The 21413-nt window shown below is 43.5% G+C and overlaps 5 non-coding genes across 5 annotated transcripts; all 5 read left to right on the top strand.

The window, feature by feature from the left end:
• Positions 1–9580: 9580 nt before the first annotated feature.
• mir430a-1 (microRNA 430a-1) lies at positions 9581–9662 on the top strand. Its single transcript, NR_107064.1, has one exon. It is a non-coding gene; the product is annotated as a microRNA 430a-1 (primary transcript).
• Positions 9663–9799: 137 nt separating this feature from the next.
• On the top strand, positions 9800–9885 carry mir430c-1 (microRNA 430c-1). Its single transcript, NR_107065.1, has one exon. It is a non-coding gene; the product is annotated as a microRNA 430c-1 (primary transcript).
• A 929-nt stretch (positions 9886–10814) lies between these two features.
• mir430b-1 (microRNA 430b-1) lies at positions 10815–10896 on the top strand. The gene has a single exon (NR_107066.1). It is a non-coding gene; the product is annotated as a microRNA 430b-1 (primary transcript).
• Positions 10897–11031: 135 nt separating this feature from the next.
• Positions 11032–11118, top strand: mir430c-5 (microRNA 430c-5). The gene is given in 1 exon segment (NR_107074.1): positions 11032–11118. It is a non-coding gene; the product is annotated as a microRNA 430c-5 (primary transcript).
• A 4729-nt stretch (positions 11119–15847) lies between these two features.
• On the top strand, positions 15848–15936 carry mir430c-3 (microRNA 430c-3). The gene has a single exon (NR_107068.1). It is a non-coding gene; the product is annotated as a microRNA 430c-3 (primary transcript).
• Positions 15937–21413: the final 5477 nt, after the last annotated feature.

Here is a 21413-nt window from a genome sequence, read left to right as displayed (position 1 = left end):
AAATCAGTGGCTATTACCCATCGTTCCAGATGTTTGTGGAATTCATGTCAGCTGAAGCAGACTTGGCCTGCGACCCCATAACCTCAATACAAGCACTCAAAAGTTTAGAATCAGAAAACCCCAAACACAAAAAAACTCAAGTCATTCAAGCCAAAACTCTAACAACAAACTCAGATAACTCAATTTTCAGTGCCACAACGTGCATATTTTGCAAAAGGTCTGGTCACTCTCAATAAGTGTCGCAAGTTTACAGAGAAAACTGTACAAGATCGTGTCAAGTTTGTACAAACAGAGAAACTTTGTTTTGGATGTTTAATGACAGGGCATCACTCCAAGAAGTGCGACAAGAGAAGCACATGTGATAAGTGTCAAAGGAAACATCCAACATGCTTGCACGATGACAAGTTCACAGAACGCAAAAGGACACTTACTGTGAAAATTGACAGTGAGTCTCAAGAAAAGACAGATGTTCAAGAAGAGACACATACAAGTGACAAAGACATACCTGCAACCGCAACAACCAATAGAGTTTCCCAAGAAATTGTAAGCACATAGACATCGTCAATACTGCCCGTCTGGGTCTCATCCACAAAGTACCCAGATAAAGAAGTACTCGTGTACTAGGATTCAGCCATTTTTGTACATAACACAATCTGTTCGCGGAGTAGTAGTCCTGGAAGTCTGGAAGGCCTAGTCCTCCTCTATCTTTAGGTTTTTTTAATAGTTTTTAAACTGATCCGTGGGGGTTTACCTTCCCAGAGGTCGGGGGAAATGAATGAGTCTAATGATTTGAACCAAGTAGTTGGAGGTTTGGAAGGAATCATTGAAAATAGGTAGTTAATTTTTGGGAGAATCATCATTTTTATGGTTGCAACTCTCCCGATTAGAGAAATGGGTAGAGTTTTCCATCTAGTGAGATCAGCCTCGGTTGTTTTAAGTAGTTGGGTGTGGTTTAGCTTGAGTAGATCAGAAAGCCTAGAGGAGATATTTATACCTAAGTATTGTTTGTATTTTAATAAATGACGGATTTAGATAATTGCAATTAATTGGTAGAATTGTGCTTTTAGACCATTTTATGGAGTATTCTGAAACTGAGGAAAATCTATTCATTAGGGAGATGATTTGGCAGATGGAAGATTGTGAATTTGGAGTAAATAGTAAAACATCATCTGCATAAAGACTTATTTTGTGTCCTAAATTTTTGGTTTGAATGCCTTCAATGTCTCGACTTTGCCTAATAGCAGCAGCTAGAGGTTCAATAAAAAGTGAAAATAAAGACGGAGATAGTGGACAGCCTTGTCTGGTTCCTCTTTGTAAATTAAAGCTTGGAGATGTTTGATCATTTGTTCTGATACGAGCATTAGGAGAGGCATATAATATTTTAATCCAGTTAATAAATGATTTTCCAAAGCCAAATTTGTTCAGGGTGGCTATTAAAAATTTCCAGTTGACCCGATCAAATGCCTTTTCTGCGTCCAGTGACAAAATGGTTGCTTCTCGGTTGTTGATGGTTGTATAATCTATGAGGTTGATTAATCTGCGCATGTTGGTAGATGAATGTCTACCCTATATAAAACCTGTTTGGTCAGGATGTATTAGAGAGGGAACTACCTTCTCCAGCCTTCCCGCCAAAGCTTTGCATATTATTTTAAGATCTGCAATAATCAGCGATGTGGGTCGATAGCTGGATGGTGATGTGGGATCTTTCCCAGGTTTCAGAAATAAGATTATATTAGCAGAATTCATATTTGGAGGTAGATAATTGTTGTCCTTAATTTCTATTGTCATTCTGAGAAAAATGGGAGCTAAGATTTGCCAAAACTCTTTATAAAATTCTGCTGGGAAGCCGTCTGGTCCTGGGGCTTTTTTACTAGGCATGTTGGTTAATGCTTTATGTAACTCTTCTTTAGTAAAAGGGGACTCCAGGGCTGTGATTTGTTCCTCTGTTGGTTAGGCAAATCTATATGGAGTTATTTCAGTCTCAATAATCAGAAATGCACACAGCCGGTTTTACAAATACACACGCTCCGATTCACAAATGTCATTTTATGCAAACGTGAAAAATAAATTCGGAAATACACACCCTGTGTTTCACAAACACACACATTGTGTTTCACAAATGCACACTAAATGTTTTACAAATGCACAATAAGTGTTTCTCACAAATGTGCACACTGTTTTTCACAAAAACATTTTAGAAATTCACAATAAATGTATCAGAAATGCACAGTAAGTGCTTCACAAACGTGATTTTTAGTTACACATGTGATGTGAACTCACAGATCATTCGAATTGCAGACTGTGCATTCAAAATCCCGTTCTCGTTTGTGAATCTCTCCGTGTGTGTGAGAGATTTTTCTACGGTGAATATTGAGACTCATCTGACGGAGCGGGTCGACTAATGTCACCATTGGCTAGTGAATCTGTCAATCAAACTCATCGGCAAAGCAGGCGGGTTCGCTTTTAGCCAATCGAATGGCCCCTTACACTCTTCACTCTCAACTGACGAGGGAGGGAGCTGTTCAGCACAGCAGTTGAGAGGACGCGGGCGGCAAACATGGCGGAGAGGTCTTCCGAACGCGATCAGTCTCAGCCCGTAAGTAATGCACTTATTTGATTATTATTCCCTCGTTGTACATCCTGTAATGTTATTGAATACTAAGTTGAAGTGTTCTCCTTAGCCAAGTGACATGTGTGAATGCTTTATGAACACTTCAGTCGAGTCGTTTGCAGAGTACCCCCACCGCAAATTAGATTAGCTTAGCCTGTGCGGTCATATTTTTTATGAAAGCGGGGGAGGACTTATGATGGTTTTGTCAAGTTTTATACTTGGCATACCAGCTCTTCACACAACACGAGTAACTACAACCAACCAGGGGCCCCGAAACTAGCCGGCTTTCGACTCAAATTGTGTCTGCCTGCCCTGTGAGTGTCAGGGAAGTTTAAGCTAGCGCGTCGGTTCAAGCTAGATATACAGCCAATCTGTAGGTTCTTAACATGATTCATAAGGAACTAAGGGGAAAACATGCCGGATTTACAGCAGCACAGAAAGTTTAATAAAAAGTATTGATTTGGAGACGGGATTTGTTTGAACACTGATGCTATGCTAACTAGCTAGTAAGTTAGCTGTTCCGTGTGCTGCCAGTATGTAAACGCGATCCGGGTTAAAGTTAGACACAGTCTTTTCACAACCCAGACTTCAAGACGGGGTGGATATGTGCAACAAAGTTAATTCATATGACATTCATGAAAACGGCATTTTTTAAATATAACAGACGTGAATCCACTCTTGAATGAAAGAAGCCTCATTAAGTTTCTAACGTTAGAACCCGTATTGTGCTGTAAAACCCTGTGAGATTGTGTCAGAGTGACAGCCACTAAATTCCCTGTATCTTTACTTCCAATGACGAAATGACAAAAATCCCAAACATTATGTTTTTAGGCTGTTTTGTAGTCGATAAGTAGTCAAAGAAAGGGCGGATGGGAGAAATCAGCTGTCAACAGTGATTTGAGTAGAAGTTACTGTAAATATTCCACACAGGCTTCCTGTGATCAGTGACTTGTCTCTGATTTTTTTTAAAGCTGTTCTTTACTACAAGCTCAAGTTATCATAGCAAGAATGTTTTAAAAAATTCCCCTTTTTAATATTTGAAAATTTTGTAATTTAATCTCAGACAGCTAAATGATCTAATCCATGTTTGTCGTGTTTTTATTTATTCTCTAGGAATTGCTGAAGCGTGACATCCTAAATACCTTTCTATTCTATTCTATTTCATATTTTATCATCCTATTGTATTACTGTTTTACCTATCAATTGGGAATTTAGCATTTTTGCCCCTGTAAATATCTGTCAGTTGAAAGTATTTGTACTTGTATTCCATAGATCTTGCACCTGAAGATGGCAGACAACACTGTGCAGACTTGGCCTTCTTCAGTGACGCTGTGAACGTGTATGGCTTTCCTCTGAGGTATTCATGTTATTCATAAAGAAATCTTTTATTCACATATCAGGCAGTATAAGCACTTGGTTATTTGTACAAAAATAAAATAACTTTTTTTAGACTCCTCTGAAAACAAAGGCAACTCTAAAACTCTTTCCCCTCATGAATAACATTTTACACCCCCTTAACAGTCTCTCTCACCTCAATGTTTCCCCCAGTGATACATGTAACCCACTCCTGCAATTTATATAACCTAGAAATTCTACTTATTGGCATCATACATAAGAACATTACATTTTAAATTGTTGTGTACCGTATTGGCGATGCATTTGTAATTATGTGTTTGAGACATGATTTTCATGTTATTGTCAGGGTGAGAGGAGATCACGGAGGAGAAAATGTGGGCATAGCTGAGTTGATGCTCACAGTATGTAGAACTGACACAAACAGCTTTGTTGCAGCAAAAGTGTACACACAATCAACGGTGAGTTGAACCTAGTTTTAGACGCTTTAATATAGGCCTGCACAATATACCGCAAATTTATCGTTATCGCAATATCAAGCTGTGCAATATGCATATCGCAAAAGACAGCAAATTTGCAATAAATGGTTACCTTAGATGTGCCCAAACAATCTTATGGCAGCTTGAAGTGTTTAATGGATTGAAAGAATCCCTTTCTGCATTTGACCAATCAGATGGACCCCTTCACGTTGTTAACTAATCGGATGGCGCCCTATTATGTTGTATGTTCGCCTCCTATGTCAACAAGGGTCATTTGTAGTATAATTTTTAAGCTGTTGTAATGGAATGGGAATAATATTTTGCTAATTGTTTAAATACCGCAAATTATATCGTTATCGCAATATTAATTACTGATACCGCATTAGGGTTGTGCCGATGGACGATATCATCGTCCATCGTGATGGGTGACTGACATCCCGATGGAGAGACCACCATCGTGATGCCACGCCCCCGCCACGTTGCGCGTCGACACCATAAGCCGCGGTTACATGTACAAAATATCTTGATGGGATCAATGGTCGGATTGGAATCCAACCGTGTACATGGGCCCAGAAAAATGTTTTCAGAATATAAAAACGTTCACTAAGGTCACAATTTCGGTCGGAATAAATCATTCGCACATGCGCAGTATTCGCACATGCGCAGTTTGAAAACCGGAAGGGGATACAACTTCCGCCGAGCGGCTTTTTTTCCAAACTTTATTGGATGTAACAATTCAATACAAAACGATAACAGCACCGAGCGGCTATATATATTGACATGTCAGCTCGGTAAAATACGAGACGATCTTCTAAACGTGCTTTTAATAATGTTACGGTTATTATCAAACACCTGTTCGCTCATCATTTGAATTTTAATCCGTGTGGTCAGTGCTTTTTCTGAACGGAGCCAGGATTAGCAGTATGCTAACACGGGCTAACAACATTAGCTTTGGGTGGTGCTGCTTGCTGGCTGCACGTAAACATGTAAGAATAACATCAGCCTTTATTTAGTCGGGACACGACTGGAAACACAAATCCACGTGATTGTTTGAATGTTTTCTAAGGACTGAGCGACATTTCTGCTTTGATGCTCAAACCGCTGTGTGTGCTGACGATCCGAGCTGTGCTCAGACACACACTTTTAGACCCGGTTCTGAGTTCGGTTGCTTGTACCCCTAGAGCTGCGGGAAGGATCGCAGTCTTAAATCTCCCACACATACCGCTCATGTACCCCCCCCCCCCCCCCTTCCCATCAAACACAAAGATTTAAGTCCGCGCTCCGCCGGTCCACTTCACTAATTAAGTGCGGGAGCGACTACACTTCTTTTCTATTTTGCTTGTTACTTTTTCTGTTAAAGTCACTTCCCTCAGTTTATACTGGATCATCGCGGATTAGTCATTAGTTGGGAAATAAAATGAAAAAAGCAAAAAAACGAATAGCAGTTATATAAGAACGAAAAATGTAAAAATACAACCCCCCCCCGACGATGTCATCGTCCATCACGATGGTTGACAGCAAACATCGTCAACGGCCAAATTAGGGGACATCGCCCAACCCTATACCGCATATCGCGACTTTTCTTCATATAGTGCAGCCCTACTTTAATATATACATAAATGTGAATGATGTATTAAAAATAAATCTGACAATATAATATTTCTTTTTGCTTTTTTCCAAATACAGGATTGAGCCCCTCTGGTGTGATGTCTTCATGAGTGTTACTGGTTTATATTACAACATCCTGCACTCTCCTGAGGACCAAGACTTGCTCAATATCAGTAACATCACGTATTCTGCTGCCACTATATTTTCCTACCACGCATTCAGGCCAGTTTGGATGTCTTTAGTGACGCGTGGGACAGCCATCCAATCAGGACGGAGCAAAGCATGACACCAAATCAGCTGTGGCAGTTGGGCTTGACCCACAACCCTGTTTCTGATCCCCGGGTAAGTGCTTTATTTCAGTGTTTTTTAACCTTTGTTCACTTGTTCCATGGTCTGACACCGGACTTTGTGGAAAGTTACACCGCTAAAGACGAGCTTTAGCTGGTATTTTTGTTATAACTGAGCGACTTTACCAGCAGAATTAAGAACAAGGAAGTGAAGACTTTAACCACTTCTGATTGGTCAGACTAATGACATGTGATTAAGCCTTCAAGAATGATTGGCGGAGACAGTTAAAGGGGCGGGACTTTTCCTTACACGGTTATAGCTGCAGCTAAATCGCTGTACCGTCAACCTTATCAAAATGTATTTTATAGAATTAAATAAACACAAAGAAAAAGTCATTTTAAGATCTTTCATATTCCTAACTACTCAGTGTTTTATCAGTGCCTGTTTGGATGAACAAAGAGCTGATTTCCTGGAGATGGGAAATGTTTTTAGATCAGTGAAGTAGGGCAATTCCCCACGGCACACTTGACCATCTCCCACGGCCGCGGCACACACACTGGTTGAAAAACCCTGCTTTATTTAATCTCACTGTACTGGACAACTGATTTGTGTGCAGTTTGACTAAAGTGGAAAGTATCAAGAACAGTATGATGAAATCACAATGACTACAAGGAATTTTCATCAAAAATGAATGAAAAGGATTATTGTTGTGTGGTGCAAACTATTTCCCTAAATTGTTTGGTTTTTTAAATCAAGTAGGAAGAATAGCACATCTGCAAATTCAAAATGCATCACAATGCATGGCATTATGAGCCATCAGCTGTACTAATCTCACTACTTTGTTAAAAGTCACTTATTTGCAAATTAAAAACAGTTATGGAGATATGAGGTCTGCCTGCTAGAAACAATATAAGTCATTATTAGTGGGTCTCTGTTCCTACATAATCTAAAACATTAAAAAAAAACAGTGCTGTTCATAAACAGTATCTTTTTTTTTTTTTTTTTTGTCAGGGTATGCTGGTTCCAGAGATTGAATGGGAGGAGAGTGGATCCATGGCTGAACCTCATCCTGGGATCAATGTCCCGGTATGGGACAGTCCCCTTTTGGGTCCACAAATGTTGGAACTGCAAGACGACATCAACCCATTGTTTAATTCAGACCGTTTGGGAGTGGACCTATATCTTTACTGTCCCGTTTGTTTAGAACTTAATTTAGGCGACATAATTACATACAGAAGAAGAGAGACTGAGGGGAGCAAGACAGAGTTCAAATCAATACTGCTGTATTGTTCAAGGGACTTCATTGTATGTAAGGAAGTTATGAAAATTAGTTCCAGTTTAAATAAAATTCAAATCAGTAGAGATCCCACATTTGCTTAAATTTTGATGTTTTAATTTGTCCATGTTTTCACTGAATTTTACTCTGCAATAAAGGGTGAATGTTTGCACTTTGTTGTTCTATGACCATCTTTTGTTGTGTAGTATTTAACCAGCTATAAAACCCAGAGAGATGAGGATCTTTTTTGCAAGGGTGACCTGGCCAAGAGGTATATGTATATGGTTACAATATAAAATCAATGACATTTGAGTTATTAAAAAAATAAAATTAAGGTCTGGCAAAGTGACTTCGGGTTGAGCAGGGGGGGTGTATTGGGTATCTGTGATTGACAGTGAGATGAACTTGAGGTAATGTAGTCCTACTGCGTGGTACGGAGCAAAGTGATGCCAGTTTCTCCACAGAACATACTGTGGAAGTTAAAGATTTTTCTCCTCCACCTTCATAAGATCAAAACCGAAGGGAACCGTGTCTGAGTGTTGAAATGACGCTAGCATGAAAGCTAAGAGAATAACGTACAAACGATCCCGAGTGAAACATTCATTGTAAATCTCATGACCAGTACAGAGTTCGATGGATTCAATGTCAACTGCATTCAACCACTGTTGCCTTGCTTCCAGGTCCACTGAAAAGTTGCACAAGCCAGTAATTTTTGACAACAGAAGGCAAATAAACCGACAAGCCATGCTAAAGCTAACACGCTAACGACCGACTGGTACAGAATCAAACATGGGCGGCGCTCTTGCCACCTGCAGAAAGCGTAGAGAAAGTGTAAGGGGCCATTCGATTGGCTAAAAGCGAACCCGCCTGCTTTGCCGATGAGTTTGATTGACAGATTCACTAGCCAATGGTGACATTAGTCGACCCGCTCCGTCAGATGAGTCTCAATATTCACCGTAGAAAAATCTCTCACACACACGGGGAGATTCACAAACGAGAACGGGATTTTGAATGCACAGTCTGCAATTCGAATGATCTGTGAGTTCACATCACATGTGTAACTAAAAATCACGTTTGTGAAGCACTTACTGTGCATTTCTGATACATTTATTGTGAATTTCTAAAATGTTTTTGTGAAAAACAGTGTGCACATTTGTGAGAAACACTTATTGTGCATTTGTAAAACATTTAGTGTGCATTTGTGAAACACAATGTGTGTGTTTGTGAAACACAGGGTGTGTATTTCCGAATTTATTTTTCACGTTTGCATAAAATGACATTTGTGAATCGGAGCGTGTGTATTTGTAAAACCGGCTGTGTGCATTTCTGATTATTGAGACTGAAATAACTCCATATAGATTTGCCTAAACCAACAGAGGAACAAATCACAGCCCTGGAGTCCCCTTTTACTAAAGAAGAGTTACATAAAGCATTAACCAACATGCCTAGTAAAAAAGCCCCAGGACCAGACGGCTTCCCAGCAGAATTTTATAAAGAGTTTTGGCAAATCTTAGCTCCCATTTTTCTCAGAATGACAATAGAAATTAAGGACAACAATTATCTACCTCCAAATATGAATTCTGCTAATATAATCTTACTTCTGAAACCTGGGAAAGATCCCACATCACCATCCAGCTATCGACCCACATCGCTGGTTGTGTGCATTTCTGATTATTGAGACTGAAATAACTCCATAAATCTATGCTATTGAGAAAACTGTTGATGTCATTGTCAGAAGGATTAATTTGGGATGACTAGAGAGATTGGTCAAAGTTATAGTTCATTTCTAAGCAGCTAATCCAATGGAAACACAGGGAAATGTCTGTGCTATTTGCCCAACTTGAGTACTATCTTGTGTTTTAGACTCAGAAAGTGCTTCTTGTTGGGTTGGTGGTGTGTGACTTATACTAAAAACCTTACGGTTGGCACAATACCAAAACTTCATGGTCTCATGTTCATGCTTTTGGACATAAAGATGACCTTGACACAGGCACTGACTCTTTCTTCTTTGTAGTAAGTGCTACTTGTTGGGGTATTTTTGGTGTCCTAAATGCAAACAAAAAGCAGGCTAGAAAATACTTTTCCTCGTGTATTTCCTTTCTTAGCCGTATTTCCTGACCAAAAAATACCAACACTGCTGAAGTTTCTCATTGGAAACCTTTGTGGCTTCAATCTGAGAAAAGTCAGACATTCAGATGACCTTAACATAGGCACTGACTTGAATATCTTTGCAGTAAGTGCTACATGTTGGGGTAGTCTTGGTGTCTAGCAACGCTATGTAAAGACTTACACAAAGTAAAATCTCCAGAAGCTATGTCTTTCTTCAACACAGACTCAACGTGGAAGCAAGCTGAGGTAAAGTTCATGACAACACCTGGAAGAAAAACATCCTTTTTCTATGTGTCTTGCTTGGGGGCACAATGCAAATAGGACCAGGATTCTAAGTGTAAAGTGCATTTTCTGACAAAACCTTAGCTTTGTGAATCGCTTCGAGGCCACCTCAAACAGAGACACTGATGGTTTTGATTTCCTAAGTGCTTCTCTTTGGGGTTGTCTCTATGTTGGTTTTACCACAATAAATACAGGAGAAAGACAGGAGTTGGTTGTGCCATAATACTAAATTTGACAAAAAAAATGATTTCTGGGTGTCTCTCACTGATCTCAAAAGAATGCCTGAAGCATTGATCCAAATTGAGCTTTAAGGTGAGACTCCATCCAGAAAGGGCCTATTATAGGGTTGCTGCTGTATGACAGGCCTTCTTTGGGAAGTTTTATCAGACCTTTAGTGTTCTGTTTTTGACTTCAGTGATCAGTTATTATCAATGGAATTCGGAACTAATGTATTTTTTTATGTTGTAAAGTTTAGAGAGAAGATTCCAGAATGGTTTTTATTTGAACAAATATAAATTGTTCTAGATTTGTTGACTTTGAAATCACTTTTAAATCCTATCTATTGGGAACAAACTCCAACTGTTTTGGTAAGGAAACAACTCAAAAACAAATACATTTATAGTTCATTTCTAAGCAGCTAATCCAATGGAAACACAGGGAAATATCTGTGCTATTTGCCCAACTTGAGTACTATCTTGTGTTTTAGACTCAGAAAGTGCTTCTTGTTGGGTTGGTGGTGTGTGACTTATACTACAAACCTTACGGTTGACACATTACCAAAACTTCATGGTCTCATGTTCTCGCTTTTGGACATAAAGATGACCTTGACACAGGCACTGACTTTTTCTTCTTTGTAGTAAGTGCTACATGTTGGGGTAATTTTGGTGTCCTAAACGCAAACAAAAAGCTAGCTAGAAAATACTTTTCCTAATGTATTTCTTTTCATTGAAGTATTTCCTGACCAAAACATACCAACACTGCTGAAGTTTCTCAATGAAAACCTTTGTGGCTTCAATCTGAGAAAAGTCGGACATTCAGATGACCTTAACATAGGCACTGACTTGAATTTCTTTGCAGTAAGTGCTACATGTTGGGGTAGTCTTGGTGTCTAGCAACGCTATGTAAAGACTTACACAAAGTAAAATCGCCCAGCAATGTTTTTATTTCCAGCAGTTTTTAAATTTTTTTGAAAGTAGTTCCACACTAAACGGGTTGTAAAAGAAACACCTAACCCTTTTTTATGTCATGTGTGTTTACATTTTCTGTACAAGCAAGGGTCTTCTCCAGGCACTCTGGCTTCCTTCCAGCATCCTAAAAACATACTTCATAGGGCCAATTGGGGAATTGCTCTCAGCAGAGCATGTGAGTGTGTGTTTGTGACTGTGTGGTTCTTTAACAGACTGGAGACCTGTTTGGTGCGACTCTGCCATCCCCCAACAATAGCTGGGTTGGATCCAGTAACCACTAGACTCCAAATGGACTCAAAATCACAAAACTCTAAAAAATCAAGTTGACCTTTACACTAACTGGTCCTTTTTCACAGTCAATGGGTCGTTCAAAAACCAGTATCTGAATAGTGATTGTATAACAAAAGAGTCTGATCACTGAAACCATCAAGCACATAAAATGGGTGAGTTTGTGTCCAGAAGCTAGGTCTTTCTTCATAACAGACTCAACGTGGAAGCAAGCTGAGGTAAAGTTCATGACAACACCTGGAAGAAAAACATCCTTTTTCTATGTGTCCTGCTTTGGGGCATAATGCAAATAGGACCAGGATTCTAACTGTAAAGTGCTTTTTCTTAAAAAAACCTTAGCTTTGTGAATCGCTTCGAGGCCACCTCAAACAGAGACCCCTGTGAGGCAGCGACATAGGCGAATCCCACCGTCTAATTATGACGAGGTTAGGGCTCATGTACGTAAACTGCTGGACAGTCAAATCATACGAGAGAGCTGTAGCCCCTTCGCCTCCCCAATAGTTCTGGTTCAGAAGAAGGATGGGACTTTGAGGTTGTGTGTCGACTACAGACTTTTGAACAGCAAGACAAGGAAGGACGCTTTCCCTCTACCTAGGATCGAGGAATCACTGGACGCCCTTTCTGGTGCCAGATGGTTTTCAACAATTGACTTGGCCAGTGGCTACCATCAGGTGGCAGTGACGGAGAAGGATAAGATGAAGACTGCTTTCTGTACACCCTTCGGCCTGTTTGAGTTTCACAGGATGCCTTTTTGCTTATGTAACGCCCCCAGTACTTTTCAGCGGCTTATGGAAAGGATGTTTGGGGACCAGAATTGTCACACTCTGTTACTGTACTTGGACGATGTGATTGTCTTTCCCTCCACTGTTGATGAACACCTGACTAGATTGGAGCTGGTCCTCAGCCGTTTTGAGAAGGAGTCCCTGAAAATTAAGCTGGAAAAGTGTCATTTCCTGAAACAGCAGGTGGACTACCTGGGTCATGTGTGTGCAGCTGGCGTGGCAACTGATCCAAAGAAGATTGCGGCTGTCGCTGAATGGGCCCCTCCCCGGACTGTACCTGAATTAAGAACATTCTTGGGATTTGCAAGCTATTATAGGCGCTTTGTGGAAGGGTTTGCCCAGTTGGCTGCCCCTCTTCACCGGGCTATTGCTGAGTTGTCTGGAAAGAGCCGTCGTCACCGGAGGGAGTCTTTGGAAAGCGCCCTCACACTGGTGGGTCCATACTTCATTCAAAGACTGAAAGAAAAACTGATCTCCTCACCTGTTTTGGCATATGCTAACTTTGATCTGCCTTTCATTTTAGAAGTGGATGCAAGTCACGAGGGCTTGGGCGCAGTGCTGTCTCAAGAGCAGTAGGGCAAAATCAGGCCCATAGCCTACATGAGTCGTAGTCTTCACCAAGCAGAGAAGAACTACAGCTCCTTAAAACTTGAGTTCCTGGCAATGAAGTGGGCCATGACACAAAAGTTCCGGGACTGTTTGGTGGGCCATTAGTGTGTAGTATGGACTGACAATAATCCCCTTAGTCATTTAAGACGGCAAAGCTGGGAGCTACAGAGCAGCGTTGGGTAGCAGAGCTGGCTGTATTTGATTATGCAGTGAGATACCGCTCTGGCCGCACCAATCAAAATGCAGATGCTCTTTCTCGACAACCTCAAACCAGGGCCTGTACCATCATTACACCAGCTCGCCCAGGGTCTGTGTTACCAGAAGGACTTCAAGAGGTGGAATGTGCTCCCATTTCAGCCAGCCAGTCCAGTGTTTCTACAGTACCGCAACGGACTACAGATGATCTGGTGGTTTTGCAGCAGGCAGATGCAACCATTGCACCGATTATGCACCTGGTCGGGCAGCAGCGAATGCCTGGCCGGCTGGAGAAGCAAGCACTGGAGGTCGGAGCACAGAGACTGCTTCGCCAGTGGGGTCGGCTTAGCATTAGAGACGGACTGTTACATCGCACCTACCAGCGACCAGACGGGGGTGAGCCAGTCCTCCAGCTAGTACTGCCAGAGAGCCTACAGGAAGAGGTGTTTCAGCAATTGCATACCCACCATGGCCATCAAGGCGTTGAACGTACTCTGGAGTTGATCCAGCAAAGGTGTTACTGGCCACGTATGGGTGCCATTATTCGGGATTGGTGCCTGAAGTGTGAACGATGTTGTCTGGCCAAAAGCACCCAACCCCAGTCAGAGCACCTATGGGTCATCTCTTGGCTTCAAAGCCGAATTAAATTTTGGCCATTGACTTTTCCATGTTGGAGCCAGCGAAGGGATGGGAGAGAGCAAGTACTGGTTATGACCGATGTCTTTTCCAAGTTTACACAGCTTGTACCAACCTGAGACCAGAGGGCTTCTACTGTGGCAGACATCCTCATCAAGGAGTGGTTTTACAAGTTTGGGGTCCCTACACGGCTGCACTCTGATCAGGGCCGCTGCTTTGAAAATAACCTCATATACCAGCTTTGTGAGTTGTATGGTGTTGAAAAGTCCCGCACAACACCCTACCACCCTCAAGGAAATGGCCAAAGTGAGCAGTTTAATCGCACGCTTCATGATCTGCTGCGAACCATCCCAGTTGACCAAAAGCACCGCTGGCCTAAGTATTTGCCCCAAGTGCTGTTTAGTTACAACACCACTCCGCACCAGTCAACAGGACACTCACCGTTCCTTCTCATGTTTGGTCGTGAACCTCAGTTGCCTGTTGACTTTCTTCTGGGTCGCATTGAGGAGCCTGTTGCCGGCGAGGCCCGTCATTGGGTCGGTGAACACAAGAGAAGGCTACAAGTGGCTATAGTAGGTGCCAGAGAACTAATGCGCCTAGCTTCTGCGGGAAGGAAGGAAAGGGCAGACAAACATGTTACAGAGGAGGTGTTGCCAACTGGACAGAGGGTGTACCTGAGGGACTTCTCACACAGAGGGCGCAACAAGATCCGGGACAAGTGGGCTCCTGAAGTGTTTGTGGTCACAAGACCTCCTGAGCCTGGAGGAGCCGTCTATACAGTTGCCCCACGGGATCAGCCTGAAAAGGTACGGCAAGTAAATCGTTGCATGATTAAGCCTATACCTGTGGATCCACCTGTTTTGCCAGATAGACCCAGTTCTAGAACAAGGAACCCTGATGTGGAGGAGAATGGCTTCTGGGTTTTAAGACCATCAGGACAAAATGGAACTGGTGTCCCGGCTGTACCTACAATGGAGGCTGCTCCTGCTGCCTGCCCAAACACATTCGACCCTCCTGTATTACAAAGGACTACTCGACAAACAGCTGGACAGCATACAAACCCCCATCATCTACCAGTAGGTGTTGGGACTAGGTTAGAAGGGGCTGCAGGGTCTCAGGTGCAGGTGTCCAGCAGTATGCTTGAAGGGTTGTTTCGCCCGTGGCAGTGAGTTGTAGGGACGCTAACAAAAAAAGGGGGGAAGAATGTAACCGGCAGGTATGCCTGTGACAGGTGCATGCCTGCTTGATTGGGGATGTAGTTCAGCTGTGTCTGCCCCTTTACAAGGAACAGGGAGTGAGTTGACAGACAGTGGCTGCCTGCCTGCATGGTGGTATGTATGGCTGAAGCTCCTCTTGTTGGAGAATGTAGATCACCTTTTACTCTTTTTTTTTCTGCTCTTTTAACTAGATGCTGTAAGCAGCTGGACGTGTTGCACATGTCATGAGCCACTGTGTGTTCTTTATCCACCCTTTTTATACATTTTAATGTGTTTTAGAGTGGTGCTGTATTTATTGTGTGGTTGACTCTGATTTCTTTTTATTGTTGCATAGGTCTGAGTCGGGCGCCGGTGCGTGTGGTGTTGGTGAGGGGGGCCCCTTGTGGCAGCGTCGTCCTCACTCCAGTTCCCTCACTGTATTTGTTTATTTCCCTTTTAGTGTGTAGTGGAAGTTTCTTTTGCACGTTTTTCTTATTGTGTGTGTGTGGATTTGTTTTCAGCACAGAGTGGAGTGAGGTGCGCTGCCGCGTACTGGCTTAGTCCACGGCCTTGCTCTTCCCTCCCCTCCTGGACGGGCGGTCGGCTCGGCCTTCCTGTTTTTATTCCTGCCTCTCCCTTTTATTGTTTTATCTGTGTACTGTTAATCGGAGTAAAACTGCACTTTTAGATCATAAATTGTTCATTAAATTAAATTTTTATAAGCTTTTATTGTCTCAGCCATTTTTGTTTTGGTGGCTCCACTCTGCACTGACGGTATTGGACTTTGGACACGGACACGGACTTTTGGTGTCCTAAACGCAAACAAAAAGCAAGCTAGAAAATACTTTTCCTAATGTATTTCCTTTCTTTGAAGTATTTCCTGACCAAAAAATACCAATACTGCTGAAGTTTCTCAATGAAAACCTTTGTGGCTTCAATCTGAGAAAAATCAGACATTCAGATGACCTTAACATAGGCACTGACTTGAATTTCTTTGCAGTAAGTGCTACATGTTGGGGTAGTCTTTGTGTCTGTGACCGAATGCCCTCTTACACTTGCACCCCAAATGGAGACTGGATTTGATAGTGGTTAAAAATATACAATTTATTAAAACTTGACAAGTTCCATAAAAGACGAGGTTAAAATAAACTCGGACAGTTGGACCGTACTCCAAAACTGCATGAGGGCGGCTGCCTCCAGGATCGCCTCCGCCCCACTGCCTATGTGCCTCACGTGTATCCGTGCCCCACGGATAAAAAAAACAAATCTACCTACTTAACACCATGGTCGAAAAACGACAGTAATGCAACCCTCTAGCCCAGCTACCTGGGAGTTCGTAGCCCCATCTGCCAGATTTAACACTGATGCTGGGAGAGGATGCAGGTTTCTATGTCTTCCTGCTGTGGCGCGTGTTGACCTCCTCTGCCCTTCTGCGTCAGACCCAGTGGGTAACACAGGAGCTCGGGAAGGTTCTGTAGGATGGACGCAGTCTTCCTGAGGTGTAACATTGTCCACAAGGTCACCTTGAAGGGGGGTTTGTGCATACGATAGTTCAGGTTGGCCTCCTCTGGGGTCAAGCATGACCCATGCACCCTGGTCGTCCTCCTCACCACTAGACTGCGTTCTGGTTACCTGAGGCACTTCCTGTATGTGAGGCAGCTCTGAGGTCTTTGCCAGGATACATCGTGTAAAGTCTTTGCACCATTGTTTAATATCATCGCTCATTCCTGGCCAATAACATCTCTGCCTTACTAGCTCAGTGGTACGTTCAATCCCCTGGTGGCCATGGTCATCATTCAGCTGCTGCAGGACTTCTTTGAGGCACATAGGCAACAGCAGTTGTAGGACCTCCTCCCCTCCATCTGGCCGTTGTACCTTGCGAAAGATCATACCATCCTTACTTGTGATCTTGTCCCACTGCCGTAACAGTACTCGAACCGGTCTTGACAGTTTGTCCCGAGCAGTGGAATTTGGGGCTTTCTGTGCCTTCCAGAATTGAAGAAAGGCACCAATAATTGGGTCTGCTTCCTGTAACAGTTTGAGATCATTTACAGTATATGAGGGAAAAGCAGAGACGGCAGACTGGGTAACCTGTGGCTCCTGTCGAACAGCTTGATGTATAGCAACCGGAATGGCTACTCCTTCCAACATTGACCCAGTGGTCATCCTTGTCATTGCTGTGGGTGGCTGCCTGGACAATGCATCTGCATTTGTATTAGCCCGCCCTGGTCGATATCTAATATCATAGCTGAATGCCGACAGCTCGGCCACCCAACGATGCTCAGTTGCCCCCAGCTTGGCTGTTTCCAAATGACTTAATGGATTATTATCAGTCCACACAGTGCAGTGTTGGCCCCACAAATACTCCCGAAACTTTTCAGTCATAGCCCATTCATTCCAAGAAACTAGTTTCATGGAACTATAGTTTTTCTCTGCTGGGCTGAGGCTTCGACTGGCTTAGGCGATGGGTCTAACCCTGCCATCCTGCTCTTGAGACAAAACTGCTCCAAGGCCTGCATGGCTTGCTTCCACTTTCAAAATAAACGGGAGGTTAAAATTAGCAAATGCCAGAGTGGGTGCACTCACCAGTCTCCTCCTAAGCTCATTGAAAGCTCCCTCACATGCATTGCTCCAGTGGCTCTCCAGGGGTGGTTCTTTTCCTTTTCTGCCTGCCAATTCAGCAACCAGGCGATGTAATGGCGCAGCCAGCTTTGAAAACCCCTCCACGAACCGCCTGTAATAACTGGCAAATCCAAGGAAGGACCGAAGCTCGGAGACAGTTGTGTGGTGTGGCCGATTGGCCACAGGTGACACCTTGGATGGATCCGTAGATACCCCTTCACGGGAGACCAGATGGCCAAGGTAATTGACCTCCTTCCTGAAAAAACAACACTTTTCCAGCTTAACTTTTAGTCCTTCTCTCTGCAGTCGACTCAGCACCCGATCCAGACAATTTAAGTGGTTCTCCACACTAGAAGAGAACACAATAATATCATCCAGATATAGTAGGAGGGATTGACAATGCTCTGACCCAAACATCCTCTCCATCAACCGCTGAAAAGTAGCTGGCACGTTGCACAAACCAAAGCGCATCCGGTTGAACTCAAATAGCCCAAATGGTGTGCAGAAAGCAGTCTTTGGGCAATCTCTCTCAGTCACCGACACTTGGTTTTAGCTGCTAGCCAGGTCGAGCGTGGAAAACCATTTGGCCCCACAAAGGGCATCCAGAGACTCCGGGGAAGAGGGAAGGCATCTTTCCTAGTCTTGCGATTCCCTTCGTCGGCAGCCGTCCGTCTCGAGAGACGATGGTGTAGCTCCTTGTTGAATCTACCTGCACCGCCGAGAGTGGCTGTGCAGTCCCATTCTGGAATGGCAGTCCCTGCCACACTTGGTACAGGTGAAGGATGATGGCTCTTGCAGCTGCTGCTGCCGCTGCTTCCTGCTGGTTCTTTTCTGTACAGCATTCTCGTTCCGCTTGGCCTCAGCATCTGTTGTACCCTGCCTGACTGCAAGTCTCCAGATAGGGCGATCGTCTGCTTGACTTTCCCATGTGAAGGGGTCAATGGAGCACCACCTCATGTCCTTCTTGCAGACGTCTTTGAAGCGCAGCTTTGGACGCCCTCTTGTTCTATAGCCTTCAGCTAGCTCGCCGTAGAGTAGGTCTTTAGGGATGCGGCCTGTGTCCATTCTCATGACATGGCCAAGCCACCTCAGACGTCTCTCACCAAGTGCTGCGTGCATGCTGTTCATGTTGGCTCGTTCCAGCACCTCTATGTTTGGGACATTGTCCTGCCACTTGATCTGCAGCATGCGCCGCAAGCACCTCAAGTGAAAGGTGTTGAGCTTCTTCTCATGCCTTGCGTAGGTGGTCCACGTTTCGCTGCCATAAAGGAGGGTACTGAGCACCCAGGCTTGGTAGACGTGCAATTTGGTCCTCTCAGTGAGGCTGGAATTATTCCACACTCGCTGGATTAGTTTGGCCATGACTGCAGCTGCCTTTGCGATTCTGCTGTTGATCTCCGAGTCAATGGACAATGAACTGGAGATCATGAACCCGAGGTAGGTGAAGTTCTCCACAACATCCAGGATGTGTCCATCAATGGTGATTGTTGGAGGGGTCTCAGTGCCCTGGGCCATGACATTGGTTTTGGTTAGACTGATGGCCAGGCTTCACATTTGAAACCTTGCATAGCACAAATAGAAGGGACTGGATAAAGGCCACCACGACGATCCTCCCCTGGTCTACCTTCACGTTCCCACTGCTTGATCTTGTCCATGACTGAGAGCAGGGCATGAGAATCCCTCATGGAGGGATTCACCCTCCTGTTGTGTTCTGGAGAAAAATCTCTCCTGCAAGGCTTCATAAGAACTTGAACATCCATACAGCTCCTTCAGAATATTGATAATCTTTTCTGGGTCTTCCCTCTCACGTCTCGGCCTATATCGTATCTCCTCTTAGGCTCACCATCTAAATGGTCAAAGATGAAATACGCTTTATCAAGAGCCCCTGGGCGTCTAGCACGAACACAAGCTTCAACTTCCTCCAACCAGTCATCAATACCCCCACATGCCCCCGGAACACCAGACACTTTGGCTCCCTAGGGAGGTACATCAATCTGTCCAACAAAACCGGGCTTGGTGGGTCCACAAAGTCTCAGGGATTAGCCGGCTGAAGCTTTCTGCTGTAGCAGGCGATCATTGGCCTCCTGAAGCTGGCGAACCTGGTCTCTTAACTGCTCCACTTCATCTGCCATTGCTGTGATGGAGTCTCTCTGAAGTGCTGGGCTGGCAATGTAGCACCCTCGTTATTCAAGCCCTACGGTGTGTCCACTGCTGTTTTGGTTTTAAAAGAAACAAACTAAAAAGACATTTAAAAAAACAACAATCCAGATCCAAGTCTTAAATTCAGTAGAGGAATCCGATCCTGCCGACAACGCCACTGTGATGGCTGCCTACGCTGCCACACCATCAGGGCAGTAACCTCCTGCACCACACCCTACATATATCTGTTCACTTTATTTGTTTGCATATACTTTTAGATTTCTTTTTCAAAAATAACACACATTTGATCATAAAGTTTATCAACATGTTTCAGTTTACTTTATTATAATTTGCTTTATTAATTTGATGTTATGCTTTGAGTTACCAGTGCTAAAGGGAACCATTGCTGCTGCTGCTGCCATCTGCTGCTGGAACAATCAAGTCAGGCCTGACACAAGAATGCATGCCAGTCAGCAGAGGCCTTATATTCAGCAGGCAGCTAATTGGACTGAACCATCACCCAGTGGACAAGGAACTCTTTTTGTGTTTCTTTACTTTAGTTTCTATTTTGATGTTCTTTATTTTCATTCATTTGTGTATGTTAATTTACTATAGGTTGGACTTTAGTTTAGTTTGTTTGATGTATTTTGTCTTAGTCTCTTTAAGTTCCCCCTTGTGTGTCTAGTTGGTTTGATCAGCCACTATATATGTTCCCTTGTGTTTCCAATTAGGGAGGAGGTCAGTTTAATTATGTTGCTTTGTCTGTTCAGTTGTCCTCTGTTACATTTAAAAACTTGAGTTAACTTTGTTGCTTTGACCTCTTTTAAGGGCCCATTTTTGCCCATTTACACATTTTGAAGAATAAATTTAAATATTTTTGATTAAATTGTTTGCTGTCCTTGCCTTCTTCTGCTCGGTCCACCACAGCCACTTTGTGACCGAATGCCCTCTTACACTTGCACCCCAAATGGAGACTGGATTTGATAGTGGTTAAAAATATATAATTTATTAAAAACTTGACACAAGTTCCATAAAAGAGAAGGTTAAAATAAACTCGGACAGTTGGACCGCACTCCAAGACTGCATGAGGGGGGCTGCCTCCAGGATCGCCTCAGCCCCACTGCACCGGTGGGTAGCCACAAACACCACCAAGGGAGATCTCCGATCCAAACCCTCACCAGGAGTACCTGCACAAATGCACACAAAAACACACCACAACCCAAACAGTGATTAAAAGAAAAATACAAAACAGAAGAGGTGCACCTGAGCAGGACACCACTAATTTCTTCTTCTTCTTTCTCTTTCGGCTTTTCCCATCAGGGGTCGCCACAGCGAATCATCGTTTTCCACCTCACTCTTTCATGGACATCTTCTACCCTAACATTAGCCAACTTCATGTCCTCTGTTAAGACATCCATATATCTCCTCTTTGGCCGTCCTCTTGCCCTCCTGCCAGGCAGCTCCATCTCCAACATCCTTCTACCAATATATCCACTATCCCTCCTCTGAACATGTCCAAACCATCTCAGTCTGGCTTCTCTGACTTTGTCGCTAACACAGGCAACATGAGCCGTCCCTCTGATGTACTCGTTCCTTATCCTGTCTAACCTGGTCACTCCTAAGGAGAACCTCAACATCTTCATCTCCGCTACCTCCATCTCAGCCTCTTGTCTCTGTCTCACTGCTACCGTCTCTAACCCATAGAGCAGAGCTGGTCTCACCACTGTCTTGTACACCTTTCCTTTGAGTCTTG

The sequence above is a fragment of the Oryzias latipes genome, chromosome 4 (assembly GCF_002234675.1).
Source record: "Oryzias latipes chromosome 4, ASM223467v1".
Lineage (NCBI taxonomy): Eukaryota > Metazoa > Chordata > Actinopteri > Beloniformes > Adrianichthyidae > Oryzias > Oryzias latipes.
Note: the sequence above shows the minus strand (reverse complement) of the source record. Positions and strands in the feature narration are given on the sequence as shown.